Source organism: Somniosus microcephalus, chromosome 9 (genome assembly GCF_052327205.1).
Source record: "Somniosus microcephalus isolate GS21.2 chromosome 9, FLI_Smic_1.0, whole genome shotgun sequence".
Taxonomy (NCBI): Eukaryota; Metazoa; Chordata; class Chondrichthyes; order Squaliformes; family Somniosidae; genus Somniosus; species Somniosus microcephalus.
Window position 1 is genome coordinate 225,464,091 of NC_140995.1, and position 14,670 is coordinate 225,478,760.

The 14,670-nt window shown below is 45.7% G+C and overlaps 1 protein-coding gene and 1 non-coding gene across 2 annotated transcripts in view; one reads left to right on the top strand and one right to left on the bottom strand.

The window, feature by feature from the left end:
• The window catches only part of kcnk5a (potassium channel, subfamily K, member 5a), a 36,050-nt gene that overhangs the window by 1,282 nt on the left and 20,098 nt on the right, over positions 1-14,670 (top strand). The gene's annotated exons all lie outside the window — the stretch shown is intronic.
• Positions 6,535-6,693, bottom strand: LOC147113090 (U1 spliceosomal RNA). Its single transcript, XR_015079657.1, has one exon. It is a non-coding gene; the product is annotated as a U1 spliceosomal RNA (small nuclear RNA).

Below are 14,670 nucleotides of genomic sequence, written 5' to 3' on the forward strand. Positions count from 1 at the left end.
CCTGGCAGTGAGAGTCCCAAGTTGTGCATTAGAACTCGTGACTTCTTTCATTTGGAGTATTTCCCAACTCCGGCTCAACAGAAGCTGTGTTTTCTTTAAAACACAAAATGTGCCGGCAGTGAGTTTACACACAATGTAAAAAGGACACCAAAAAAAGATTGTTGAAACCTGACTCTCCATGAGCGGGAGGGAGCGGGTGGACTCTGTGAAGTAGGGTCAGTACTTTACTGACCCGCAGTGGGGCGGGGGAGAGAGAGAGAGTCTCTCTCTAAGCACAAAGGCTTGTGTATAATATGACGGTGATCCCGGCTGTTCTGTCTCTCCCAGGCAGAAACGATTTAAAATATATATATATATTAAAAAAACTTGAATGCTGGAAATGCCAAATAGAAACAGTAAATGCACAAGTTGTCCGTCATCATCTCAAAGCTAGCCTTTAACATGCAAGGTTTCAAGCTGGGGTCAGGTCATCGGATTGTCTTCTATCTGCGGGTCGGGTCACGGTTCAGTGTCTTGACTATTTTCTCTCTCTCTCTCATATATGTGTGCATATGTATATATGCGTATATGTTGATCTGCTAGTATGTTATCTCTGTTGCTGTATGCAAATTGTAAAAACAGTTTCTGCGGCTTCATCGCATTGCTTTCCTTGGGGCAGCTGACACTGCCGTTGAGAAGAATAGGCGGCCCCTTCACAAGTGCACAGCAAAAAAAAGTTTGCAATCTACCAGGTTAATATATCAGGCGAGAGACACCCCCTCCCACCCCGGCCACGCTTTTGTCACCAGAAAAGTTTTTCTAGGAGTTTAGATTTTCTCAGGATTAAAGAAAGATCAAAAGTACAGTCTGATACTTGAACAAAATAAACAAGGACGAGGGAAGGAATTGGTGTGCGCTGTTTGTTTGTTTATTGATAATTTACTCGCTCACACTCTCCCTCACACACTTTCTGCACTGCGGGGCAGAATTGCACTTTGTGTATACAGGATGGCCCAAGGACTGTTGCAGAGGCGGAAACCGAAGAATATAAATAAACAGAGGAGAAAAAGCCCAGATAGCACGGCAGCACAGTGTGTGCAGGGGCTTGTGTGGTGTTGAAAGAATCTACTCATTATTCATTCAGTAAAGACGGGTGGCTGAGGAGAGAGTGAATATTCAGACATGCATGTTGGGATTGTACTTAATATTTTGATGACGCGTGAAATGCCAGCATCTCCAGTTTTGAACCCAGAGTCCAAACTCCACCTGCAGATACACCGAGTTATCATGTTGTAAAAGTATTAAGAAAGATTTTTCTGAAATTCTGCTAAATGGAAGTGACTGGTAATGGGGGAGGGGAGTGATTCACTGAAACAGTACCTCTCTCTTAAACCCCAACCAAGCACATCTCTTCGCTGAAAGAAACTGCATACCAGTATAATATTTATTTCCTGGACCCTTTAGAGGTATCTGACCCAAGTGCTGATATCTTTCCACCAACCCCTCTCCTCTCTAAGGTATAAAAAGTATTCTGACTCTGTAAACAGAAGTGTGTTTTTTTAAGATGCCGGTTTACTGATGAACAGTTAGATTGCGGTTCTACCCTGCCTTCCCTCACTTTCCCCCCCCCCCTTAGATTAATTCAGTTGGTTTAACTTGAACCTGCATGCCTTGCAACCTGTCCAGAACGGTTGGGGAAGCAGGTGGGCGGTTTTTCACAGTCAAGTGCACATGTTTTGTGTTTTTTCAGAGACGCCACTGGCAGCTCTCGGCAGAAGTGAAACTTGGTGAGTGAGAGAGCCTGCGATTCTTGGCGGGGTTTCGGGGGAGGGGGGAGGGGGGGGGTGGAGGTTATTGCACCTGTGGTTATAGAGAGCAGCATTCGATAGCAGTTTTTGTTGACAGTCGGCACTGACATGGTGGGCAGCTGTTGAACTCGTCGAGTAATGGGAATGGCCAACATTTGGGGGGGGGGGTTTAAATCTGCTGACAAGCTCCTAATAAGGTTTGTGCTGCAGCGGGTGTTGGGTTTTCAAGTCCAGAACTGAAGGGAGCAGTACTAGGAGGTGGGGGTGTGAGGGACTATGGTTTCAGCTCTGAAAGTCTTCTTGCTGAGGAAAAATGCATTTTGACACCCTCAATAACTCAATGTACAAATATAAGATCGTCGCTAATACATCCAGGAGGGAATTCAGTAGAGACTTCTTTAGCCAGAGAGCAGTTAGAATGTGGAACTTGCTACCACAGGGAGTGGTTGAGGCGACTAGCACAGAGACATTTAAGGGGAAGCTGGGGATGCTAGATAAGTACATGCGGGCGAAAGGATTAGGAGGTTCTGCTGATAGGGTTAGATGAAGTAGGGCGGGAGGAAGCTGGTGTGGAGCATAAACACTGGCATGAACCAGCTGGGCCGAGTGGCCTGTGTCTGTGCTGTAACTTCTATTCACATTGTAAGAGACAGAAGGGGAGGGGAAAGAGGAAAAAATCCTTCAGTTTTTAGAACTTTTTATTTTGGTTTACGTATCAGAAGTTTGTGCAAAACTGACTCAAACCAGATTGTCTGGTCCAGAACCATACAGGTGGCAAGTCAAAGCCGAGGCTGAATTAATTCAGAATGACGTTTAAAACAAATAAAAATTTTCCAACTGCATATTTTTTTCTTGAATTAGTTTTTAAATTGCAGAAATATTTCTTTTGGGGAGTGGTCATGTGGTCAGTTATTGCACGTACCTCCATTTGCAAACCAGCCAAAGTGTCCAGCTGTTTTAGTAGGTGACAATGGGCCTTTAAGTGAAGCTGTCTCCGTCATGGCACTCTTGAGAATCCCTGCCATACAACACCATAAACTGCTTTAAGTCTTTTCTGATGACGGCTTTCTTCAGAGTGAAGAGTCATTGTAAACGGCTTTCCCTTTAATCAACCCCTTGCAATGGGCTCAAGGAGATAAATTGACCTTTAATTGGGCACCTGTTTGCCTTTAAGAGTCAGTTTTGTTGCCTTTGACTTATTGAAGGCCCACCCGTGGTGTGGGTTCTCGAGATGCCCGAGCCACTGACCTGAGCACAGCCTTTGACGTTGGTGCCATTGCAGATAGTGGCATTAGGGAAAGTACCAAATTAGTGGGTACTGCCAGCTTTTGAGTTAAGCCATCCTTCTCCTCCTTGTACGAGTAATGCTGCCATTCACTCACTCACTCGTGTGGAACAACCCTCTGTTGATTTTGAAGAAGTCTCGTCAGCCATGGCTCAGTTGGGTAGCACCCTTGCCTCTCGAGTCCGAAGGTTGTGGGTTCATAGTCCCACTCCAGTGACTTGGGCACAAAAAATCTAGGCTGACACTTCACTGCAGTACCGAGGGAGTGTTGCATTGTCAGAGGTGCCGTCATTCAGGTAAGATGTTGAACCGAGGCCCCATCTGCCCCCTCGGGTGGACATAAAAGATCCCATGGCACTATTTCGAGACAAGCAGGGGAGTTCTCCCCGGAATCCTGGTCAATATTTATCCCTCAACCAACATCACTAAAACAGATTATCCGGTGAATTATCTCATTGCTGTTTGTGGGAGCTTGCTGTGTGCAAATTGGCAGCCGTATTTCCTATGTTACAGCAGTGACTATACTTCAAAAGTACTTTTGGTGTGAAGTGCATAGGGATGTCCTGAGGTTGTAAAAGGTGCTATATAAATGTAAGTCCTGCAAAAGTTATTGGAGCAAAATAATGGTAAAACTAAGGTCCCATGGTTAATGCTGGTCTGTGCTGAGTTAGCTGATCTCATCCAAGGTGTTGGGGATAATAAAATTAGCTTCAGTGCCACCGAGCCAGGGGCCAAATCAGTCAGGGTTCTCCCTCCTGCTGGAAAGTGTATGTGAGGACACCGGGAAGGGCGTGATGCACCCACGGTCGAATAGCCTGCCAGTGCCCTCGCGTGAGGAATGACTACTTGTCCAAGAGACCAAATGTGTTCTGACGCCTATGGAACTGTACCGCAGTATGAATCCGTGCCTCCAGGAAAAAGGGGGGGCGGGGGGAGGAGTGGGGAGAAACAGCGATGGGTGGGGAAATCTGCACAAATATGTGGGCAGTTGTTTTGAAAAAGATTTCAAATATGTGTCTTTTTTTTATAGCTCCCCGAATTTCCCCAGTTGCCGGGGAATCTTTGTATAGATGAGTGACGCTGAAACCCTGCCCCCACCCACAGAGGGAGGAGTGGGAGAGCGTCCTCTCTCTCTCTCTCTCTCTCTCTCTCTCTCTCTCTCTCCTGATGAAACCACTTTTTGAAGCAGTTCTTCGCTTGTGAAACCCCAGGAGGTATTGGTGATGATGTGGTGAAGGGGTGAGGGAAATGAGTTCAAGGTGTGGCCACATTGGTTGATGGAAGACGTCTTCTTGCATGGGTGTGGTTGTACCTGTTTGCTGCATGGACTGTTGTAGCGTGAGATCTTGTCGGGCATTTTAACTTCTTTATTTTTTAGTGCACTCTAAAATGTATTTTCTCGTGCAGCTATGGTCGGCGCCGTAATTGCATCACGGCTGAACTGGCTAACGTCGCCGCGTACATGAGCGCTGTGGAAAAGTCCGCCAAGCGGTTCGCAGTGGTGGTGACCCCCTCCCCCTTCAGTAAGCTGAAATGACTGAACTCTATTTTTCTCTCTTTTGACTTGACTGTTGGGGGGGTTTAATTCCCTCTGTGCAACAAACTGGTTGAACGGCCGCGTTAACGGGATAGCACTGGTCGGCAATGTAACGCACACGTTAACCAGCGCGCTTTAAAAATTCCGCACAGAGGAAAGAAAACCCCTTCGTTTTGAATCTGAACCAGCTCAGGTTCAATCATGGCTGTGGTGATGGCCCTTAACCCATTTGGTAATGCCAGCTTTCTGTGATAATAATTGTTTAATAGACTTTTGTTCTGCTGATTTATTGTGTTCCAACATGTATTTAATAGGTTGCCCTTTGACACTCGTGTTGAGGTCACATTGCTATCTGGTAAATTTTACAGCTCGTATTGTGAACTGCAAGTGGAACTTCTCAAGGTCTCTGTCCGAACTACACTAAACGCTTGGCGTTTGTCATATACTTTCATCATTTAAAAAAAAACAAAGTCTCCCCTACCTGTCGGTGTTGACTCCTTGTTGGAGTACAGTTTCTGTGGATACTGATAGTCCTCTTGTACCTTGGCTAAATTGCCATCCTCCTTGTGCAAGCTTTGACGGTAAGCGTCGGCTGGTTATTCGAAGGCTGGTGCTGTCACCGCCAAGCCTGATCCTGTCCTCACCTGACATGTCCAGCAGGAGTCGCTGAAGGTGATCACGAGCCAGACCATTGGCTGTTTTTATTATTCTGTGTGGGCTGGACATGAACTTATTTTATTCTCGTGCTTTTTGCCCCCCTCCGACCCCATCCTTTTATGCTCAAAGTTAAGATGGTCTCTCCTCGGGTAAGCACTGTACTCTGATAACAATTCTTCCTTCCAGGTAGATTAGACATTGATCTTTCACTTTTGGGGCCAGGGTTTGAACCTAAGCCAGACTGATGGAGTGGAAGGATAGCAAAATACTGCAAATGTTGGAAATCCGAAATAACAACAGAAAATGCTGGAAAAACTCAGCAGGCCAGGCAACATCCGTGGAGAGAAATTTGAGTTGACGTTTCGGGTCGAACCCTTCTTCAAAACTGGAAAGAAAAGAAACTAGATCGAAGGCAGGGCTGCGATCGGACAAAAGAATAAAAGAAACAAAAGAAGTAAAAGAGATTAGAAGCTAGACGAGATGGTAATAGGCTGAGATTAGGTGTGAAGTGTACTGGCTGGGCAAGAGATAGCTGCCAGGTGTGAGAGAAACAAAAGGAAAAGCGGGGGGGGGGGGGGAAGGAGTGGAAAAATTACAAGAAAAAATTAAATAGGGGCTGAGGTTATGATCTGAAATTGTTGAACTCGATATTCAGTCCGGAAGGCTGCAGAGTGCCTAATCGGAAGATGAGGTGCTGTTCCTCGAGTTTACGTTGAGCTTCCGTGGAACAATACAAGAGGCCAAGGACGGTGAGGTCCAAGTGGGAATGGAGCGGTGAATTAAAATGACAGGCGACCGGAAGCTCGGGGTCACCCTTACGGACTGAACGGAGGTGTTCCGCAAAGCGGTCACCCAATCTGCGTTTGGTCTCCCCAATGTAGAGGAGACCGCATCGTGAGCAGCGAATACAGTATACTAGATTGCGAGAAGTACAAGTAAATCGCTGTTTCACCTGGAAGGGGTGTTTGGGGCCCTGGACAGTGGGAAGGGGGGAGGTATAGGGGCAGGTGTTACATCTCCTCCACTTGCACGGGAAGGTGCCAGGCGAAGGGGAAGGGCTGTTTGGGGTGATAGAGGAGTGGACTAGGGTGTCTCGGAGGGAGCGGTCCCTGCGGAATGCTGAAAGGGGAGGGGAGGGGAAGATACGTTTGGTGGTGGGATCACTTTGGAGGTAGCGGAAATGCCGGAGGATGATCCGTTGAATGTGGAGGCTGGTGGGGTGAAAGGTGAGGACAAGGGGAACCCTATCGTGGTTCCGGGAGGGAGGGGCAGGGTTTTAGCGCGAACGCAGTCCCCCACTACCACAAATTTTGCAGTCGAGTATCTCGCATTTGGGGACATCGCAGGCGTCAGCACACCCGAAGTGCAATGGGCTAGCCTCGTCCTGGGAGAACCACCTTCTTGATCATGGTCTCTCCCCTGCCTACTCGGACCTCGCCGTCCTTGGCCTCTTGTATTGTTCCACGGAAGCTCAACGTCAACTCGAGGAACAGCACCTCATCTTCCGATTAGGCACTCTGCAGCCTTCCGGACTCAATATCGAGTTCAACAATTTCAGATCATAACCTCGGCCCCTATTTCATTTTTTCTTGTAATTTTTCCACTCCTTTCCACCCCCCCCCCCCCTTTCCTTTTGTCTCTCTCTCACACCTGGCAGCTATCTTTTGCCCTGCCAGTACACTTCACACCTAATCTCAGCCTATTACCATCTCGTCTAGCTTCTAATCTCTTTTACTTCTTTTGTTTCTTTTATTCTTTTGTCCGATCGCAGCCCTGCCTTCGATCTAGTTTCTTTTCTTTCCAGTTTTGAAGAAGGGTTCGACCCGAAACGTCAACTCAAATTTCTCTCCACGGATGTTGACTGACCTGCTGAGTTTTTCCAGAATTTTCTGTTGTTATGATGGGGTGGAAGTCTCCTCTGTCCGTTTTCTGTAATGTGCTTGAGGCATCGATCCACGACACAAAACTGCCCCACGTTATGCACTGATTGGCATTAAGTTAGCAATCTTGCTCCGAGAGGCCACGGGTGTGTGTGTGTGTGTAAAGATGTCGCACTCTTCTGAAGTTGCGGCTGAGGCTCATTGTTGGGTCAGAGTAGAGGGAGCTTTTACTCTTAATCTAACATTGCTTTACCTGATCTGGGAGTGCTTGATGCTGCTGGCACTGGGGGTGTGGGGAGTGGTTTGAAATTCAACTTTGGCAATGGCGCAAAATATGCGGCAGCGAATCGGCCGTCCGTTATACAACCTGCCCAATTATCCTTTCCATTGAATTCAATGAAAAGAAAAATCTGGCAGGATTATATATCGGGCCAAAGTTGAATTTCAGTCCCTGTATGTTTAAAGTGGAAAGTTGCTCCCGTTTCCCAGAAACGTCATTCCCCTCACTTCAAGTGAAAATTTCACCCCGGGAAGGGGTTGGTGGGGGAGAGCCTTTTTTTCTGCACCTTTCTCTCTCTCACCCTCCATCTATTCTGACCACTGGGCTACAGAAGAACATTTTCTGCTTGATGTAGCCTATAAAACCAGTAGCACCCAGATCTGGGGGCCACTGGTCACTGTTTTCATCCCTAACTTTATTCTTTTCTCTTTTGTACGTTAAGTGGCGTAACAGGGTGCAGCCGGAGGCAACTGCAACGAGCGCTGATGTCTCTCGATTTTTGACCCTGGTGGCTGCTGGGAGCACCGAAGGACTCGGGAGAAATTGTACTGGAGTACCAACGGGCAAGTCACAGATTTTCCCCCAGATTTAGTTAGCAGTGCAAAGCTAGGCTTGAAATGTGTCGTGCCAGGTGTCCGAGGAAAGGTAGAGGGCAGCTACCTGGCATTTACAAACATTCATTGGTCCCAAGGTTGGGTTTTAAATTTGAGTGGCTGTCGTGGGCCGAATCGCCTTTTCTCGGTCCGTGTTTTTTTTTACATTGAGTAATTTGAATAGATTAGATGGGATCAAGGCCACCTCTTACTCCTCCTTAATTATAGAGTTTATGTGTATCAAAGTTTTGAGATGCATTTGTCATACCTGAGGCATCACGCATGCAAATTACTGGTGTCACTTTTATTAAAAAAAAAAGTATATTTAAAAAAATATATAAAAAACAGAAAGCCAGTCATTTCCTGCTGGTTTCTACTGACGTTCAATAAGAGTCTGGGATTTACAAGTAGCTGCCAATCTATCTAGCCACATCCGTTTCCCTCCAATTTGAGCTCAATTTTTGCACATTCACAGCAATTAAACATTGTGGCCTTGAAAGCACACACTAAAATGCGTAGAACGCCACCTTGTCAGTCGGATAAATCATTGTGCTTTACGCGGTATAATACTTCTGTCCTTCTAAACTTGTCTCCTTTGACTTAACCCGTGAGCAATGCCAGGAAAGATCCACTATTAACCAATTTTAAATGTTCCATGATGCTGGGTTAACTTTGTGATGGCAGCACTGGCCTTCCGCAGCATGTGGTAAAATAAAGGTAGCGGTGCTGTAGCTGCCGGAATAACCAGTGACACCCAGACCTGGGGGCCACTGGCCACTGTTTTCATCCCTAACTTTATTCCTTTCTCTTTTGTACATTAAGTGGTGTAACAGGGTGCAGCCGGACGGAGGCACCTGCAACGAGCGCTGATGTCTCGCGATTTTTGACCCTGGTGGCTGTTGTCTCTCGACTTCAGCCCACTGAAAGAGAAGGTGTCCGCGACCTACCTCCGGAAGCAGCGGCACCACTGACTGCGATAGGAGCCATTTTTGAGCAGCTCAGGCCTGCAAAGCAGTTTTGCGGCCACCATTGTAGATGGTAGAGAAACAAAATTGGAAATCGAGACTTTTAAAAACACTTTTTGGAGGAGAATTTGGTATACGTTCCAGAATAAAACGGGTCACAACCTATACCAAACTCTGGAAGCGAAGGGCCTGCATGGCCCCCGCTGTTTTGGTCCTCACTGTGTTTAGGCATTCCTGGCAGCTGCCTGAAAGGAGCTTTGGCCCAATTTAAATACGCAACGAAGGGTCCCGTGCCTATTTGATTTAAAAACTAGGCGGAGTATGCGCCATACACGCTCCAACTAATTTTTCCAGTTCTATAGCGGCCTAACTATTGGTCCTTAAAGGGACCACTGGAGGCTGTGGAACAAAGGTCTAGGTTATTTAGACTTTACATTACATTGTGGGACCAGGAGAAGCAGGAATTCTCCTCTTGGCTCCATGGCAAAACTGCGGGCTACTACCAGCCCACGCTTGGCCTCCTTTTGTTTCCCCCTCACACCTGGACTTAACCTGTGGGCTGGCTCTGCGTCCAAACTGGCCAAAATTAGGACCAATATTGGGAAAGACTTGGCGCCTACAGCTCGTCGCTATTATCGTGATGAGGCCCAGGGACCAATTTCTCTCGCGCTTTGGGCCTCAGTCTTGGGAATGATTCCATGTGCGCATTTCGTATCCGAAAACTGGCCCGAGCCAATTTCTACCCCTTTGTTTTGGCTGCTATGTAATTTGCATCATAATTTCAACAGTGGCTTTCAGTGACACTGGTGGGAAAGGATAGACAGAAGAGCCGAAGTATACCTGCAGTACACCCTGCCACACCCCACCTCCTCCCCAAACACACCAGCAGGTGGTATTGCAGAAACACTTCAAGGAAGATTTCTGCAGTGCAAGTGTACTGCAGACTGTAAAGTCAGGACAGTGCTTCTGCAGAGAGTGGCAGAGCGTGAGGCTTGAGCCCAGCAATGTTTTTGTCTTCCTGCAAGTTAGTTCAATGGCCAACTTGTTGTAGGGTGCCACTGAGCAGATACCAGCTCAACAGGGAGGAAGAGAGGAAATCATCTCGACCTGCCTTTGCTTGCCTCCCAGTATCTTGATTTTTGGAATGATAGTGGTAGGGGTGCAGTAGGGTGGGTGGCTGTCTGGCCTGTGGTAGATAGTGCAGAGGAGAAAAATGATTCCCTCCGCTGCACTACTGGAGGCCAATAATTCAGGCACTGTGGCCCTGCCCTCTGAAATTTTTTTTCCCCCAAGACCACTTTGCCTTGTTACCCTCCCACCCTGCTTTCTCCTAGAAACCCTTCTCTTGGATTATACAGTCTGACTCCTTTGAACCCCCTCTCTATCTCCGCCCACCCAACAAATTGCACCCTCCTCCCAGCTCTGTGTCATCATTATTCACCTTGTGAGAAGCTCCGGGTGAAGTCTTTTGTATAATTGGCGCTTGTTATACAAGCGTAACTTTAAAAAAAAAAAAAATCATAAATATTGTATATACAGGAAACTCTCGTTTAAACGGCACCTAAATATCTGGAATTCTCTATTAACCGGCAAAATTCTTGCTCTGAAAACAACACCTCATTAACCGGCAATGTTGCCGAGTCCGAGTCTCCCGCGGTGGCCGAGTTAGTCAGTGGGGGTAGTTCTCCAAACTGCCACTACTCGGCTTCTTGGCGCTGTCGGAAGTCGGAACACCTCAATACCAGGAGTCTGACTCTCCCGCGCTGCCGGTAGTCTCTTCCGATCCGCCATTTTACAGGGGTACTGTGTGTCTCCCACGCTGCTGGTAGTCATTGCATTGCATTGCCCTCAACTGGCAGTACTGTACTTAATCAAGCATCTTCCACCATCCATTTAACACAACATTCTGTAGGTGAGTACCCATTTACTGTATACTGCACATTTCTTGATTTTTTAAAATTTTTCTTCGTTAAAAGTAGCCTCGGTAGATAACCCTCTCCGTCATCCGGAATTTTTGATCAACTGGCAACACGCCGGTCCCATCGGTGCTGGATACCAAAAAAGATTCCTGTATTTTCAGTCAATTTTCTTGTGTTTCTAAGCTCTCCCTGATAATTTTGATAATGGTCTTTAATGGCCTGTTTGAGACCAATTTGTCCTTTTACCCATTACTGTTTAAAAAGAAAATATATTTCAATCATTTATCGCAAATGTTGCTGTTTCCTTTGCTGCTTCTTTGCCAAGGTCAGTGGGTATTACTGATTAACTCCCGGCCTTATCGACCAAGAAACTTTGTTCTCCGCCTGCGCTCGGGAGGCTCTGGAAACTTCCATTCTCTTCTCTTCGACAGAGACCTCCCTTCCCCGCCCTCCCCTCTGGAAGTTCTCGGTTTATTGAAGTATTTCACCACCTTTCTTGCCCAGGAAGAGCATTCCTCTTCAATGTTTTTTTTTCCCCTCATAATTTTCCTAGCAATAACAAATATGTTGGAAGGTGCGAGAATCTGGTTTGACTCAGTCTGACTCTTCCTTCCTGCCATTTCAGTCTCGTATTGCAGCATTAGCCAAACGTTCCACACAGTTCCAGCTATACCCCATGCCACCTGCCTTTGCACGGGAAAGTAAAGAATAAGCCCTGTGAAAACCACTCCACACACCCCAGCGTTGCCCTTGTGCATCACCCAACTCCGAAGGGAGGGAATCGGGTTCAATCCCGAACTATCGCGCTGGAGGATGGCGGGTATTCAGTCCCACAATGAGGGGACTTTCATCTTCCAACTCTGAATTTCAAGGTTTTCCACATCCTGTCTCGAGTTTGTTGGCAGAAACCTGCATTCCCTCATTATAAAATACCAGCCTATTTGTAAATGAAGGAAAAATTTCATTACACCGGTGATTTTCTTGGCACGCGGCTTAATCTCTTGCTGAGAAAATATCATTAGTGTGGTTAAAAAGTTTGACTGAATGCAGGCTAATGTTCAGTCTTTGCCTCTGCCACTGATCTGGAAGTAAGAGCCAAATACTGGCTGAGAAATTATCTTGGGGGCCATGTTGTCCTCTCTCACTCACTCTCGGTTTTTATTGGAAAAAGCAAATGTGACTGAACCGTGAGCAAGACCAGTAGAAAGCAGTAAACCACTTCTGTGTTTACTGCTGCGTGGAGTCTCGCTTCCATTTTAGAATGTGCTTATGGAAATTAGCAGCAAAGCATGAGAAACTGTTGGGAGAATTGTGTGGAAAGGAGAACGATAGAGACAAAAATTGTGTTCAGTACTCGCAATCAGACCTTGTAAGCTTTGCGAAAGAAGGATAAGATCTTAATCACTGTGCAGTTTGCATTTAAGTTGCGTTTTAATATCAACCATAATGCATAACTAGCACTGATAGATGATCAATACTTTTTTCTGAAATCCACTGTATGGAACCGAGCCAATGCCTTTCAACATGCAGCTGGTTTTGTGTGCAATACAGTGATTAGTGTCACTATGTCCAGTGATGTAAGATCAACAGCCAGTGGGACATATTGGAGGTTTAGTGCAAAAAATGAAAAGTAATTCAACTTCTATTTAGAACCATTTAGCATATCCTTTCTATTTAGAACTGTACCATCATCCTTCATCAATACTGCCACGCCCCCTCCTCTCTTTCCTTCTCTATTAATCCTGTATACTTGGTAACCAGGAATATTAAGAACCCATTCCTGGCCTTGTTTGAGCCATGTCTCTGTTAATGCAACCACGTAATAATCCCATGTGGCAACTTGTGCCTGGTGCTCACCAACCTTATTAGTTACACTACGGACATTGACGTACTGTACATACAATTTAATACCTCCTTCCTCACTTTTTTGCTGTTTTCCTCAGTCTGTCCCTGCAATTTTGGGGATATTTCTAATTTTACATTTGTTTACATCTCTCTGTCCTCTGATCTAATTACTGCTCCTTTCTGCTTTTTTTTTTGTGGTTTCCCCGAAGGCGGCGCAAAACTTTTTCTAAAGCGTTACCGCACTCTGCTGACAACTGAATACAAATAAGCATTTTTAATAGATTTATGCTAAGTTACTCGTATTGTAAATTTTCAGACAAGTAGAAAGTCAAGATGGCAACTAAATCACATTGACAAAGTTAAGTAATTTGATTTAGTCAGTTACTTGCTGATTCAGGAATGGTAGCATTGAAATAAAAATTGAGGTAACTGTGTTAAGCAAAATGCCAAGACAGGTGGCAACAAATAATCTAATAGGGTAGAATTTGTAGGGGAATTCCTGCCATAACTTCGGACAATCGGTAAAAACCCCAGAAAAATGGCATCAACAACAACAAATTGCATTTATGTAGTGCCTTTAACATAGTAAAATATCCGAAGGTGTTTAACGGCCGCTTACCGCAGGAGGCAGAACCAATGTTCTCTCTAAGTTGCATGGCTGCACAGCTCTCTGCCGGTCCCATGCAGCCCCGGACCGGCTTTTCTGATGAGTCTCGCGTATGCGCGAAACTGAATTGGGGGGGATCATTGGGCAGGACCCCCGTAGAGAGTGCCGGTGTACATTTGCAAGGAGCAGTTTAATCAAATTCAATTAGAAATTGAAAATTGACTGCTTTGCAATATTTAATCCTTAATGTTATAGATAGAAATCACCTGCTCTATTTCAACTCGCGGATCCCAGAACCAATAACGATTAAATAATAAATTCCGACGCTTATTATTTTATTGGGCTGACCTTGTACGATTCTCTTTCTCGTTGTCAGATTTTTTTATGGGCTCGTTTCCCTCCTGCCAAATGCATTGTGATATAAACACTCCAGGTTTACCAAGCGGAAAAGCTGCAATTTAATTCCTGGAAATAATTGTTGGAGCATAGAATGCTTTGCCGCAGGGCATGGTTGCGACGGAGACTGTGGTATCTTTTAAGGGAAGAGTTGATGCATGTTTAAACCTCTGGTTCTAAGTCAGTGCATATTATCTTTAGCCATGAGGTTATTATGAATAACCATTAGTGACTATAGTAAGAATATTTTCGTTCGGAGACGGCAGGGGTTCAAGAACATGGAGAGGAATGATTATGGAATAACCACTGGCAGTGGACTTTCCATCTGTTTGGGAACTGAGCTCAAAATCTTAGCTTTGACATGTTTGCGACAGTGGAAACAATTTGCAAGTAGTCCTGGTTACCCCCACCACCCCCCCCCCCCCCCCCCCCCCAACCTAATATTGTGTTTGAATGTGTTTTCAGATGTTACTTTAGAACTATTCAAACAAAAAAAACTTAATTTGTGACTATGCTTGATACACCAGGAATAGCACCAGGATTTGTTTGTTTTTGCTGTCGATATAATGCCTGTGGGGATTGTTAAGACCTTGGAATACACAAGTCCTTTTCAATGTTTTGCATGACTTCTGCATCGAGACTTAACTTGTAAACCACCAAAAGTATCAAAACATTTAAAATCCAAGGTGGGCGGGGGGGGGGGAGAACCTCGCTGTCACCACGAGGACAACTTCGTAATCTTGCGAATTACATTTTTTTTTATATGTATATATTTTTGCATCCCTTTCCTTTCCTTTCACTCTTCTGACTCGCTCTGGGATGTAGCCCCCGGGGAGCTGGAGCACCTTGGGACCTTGCCTGATTGGCCGTTATTCACGTGGAGCCTGGAAAATGAGTGCCGTAAAGGCTATTCCACAAT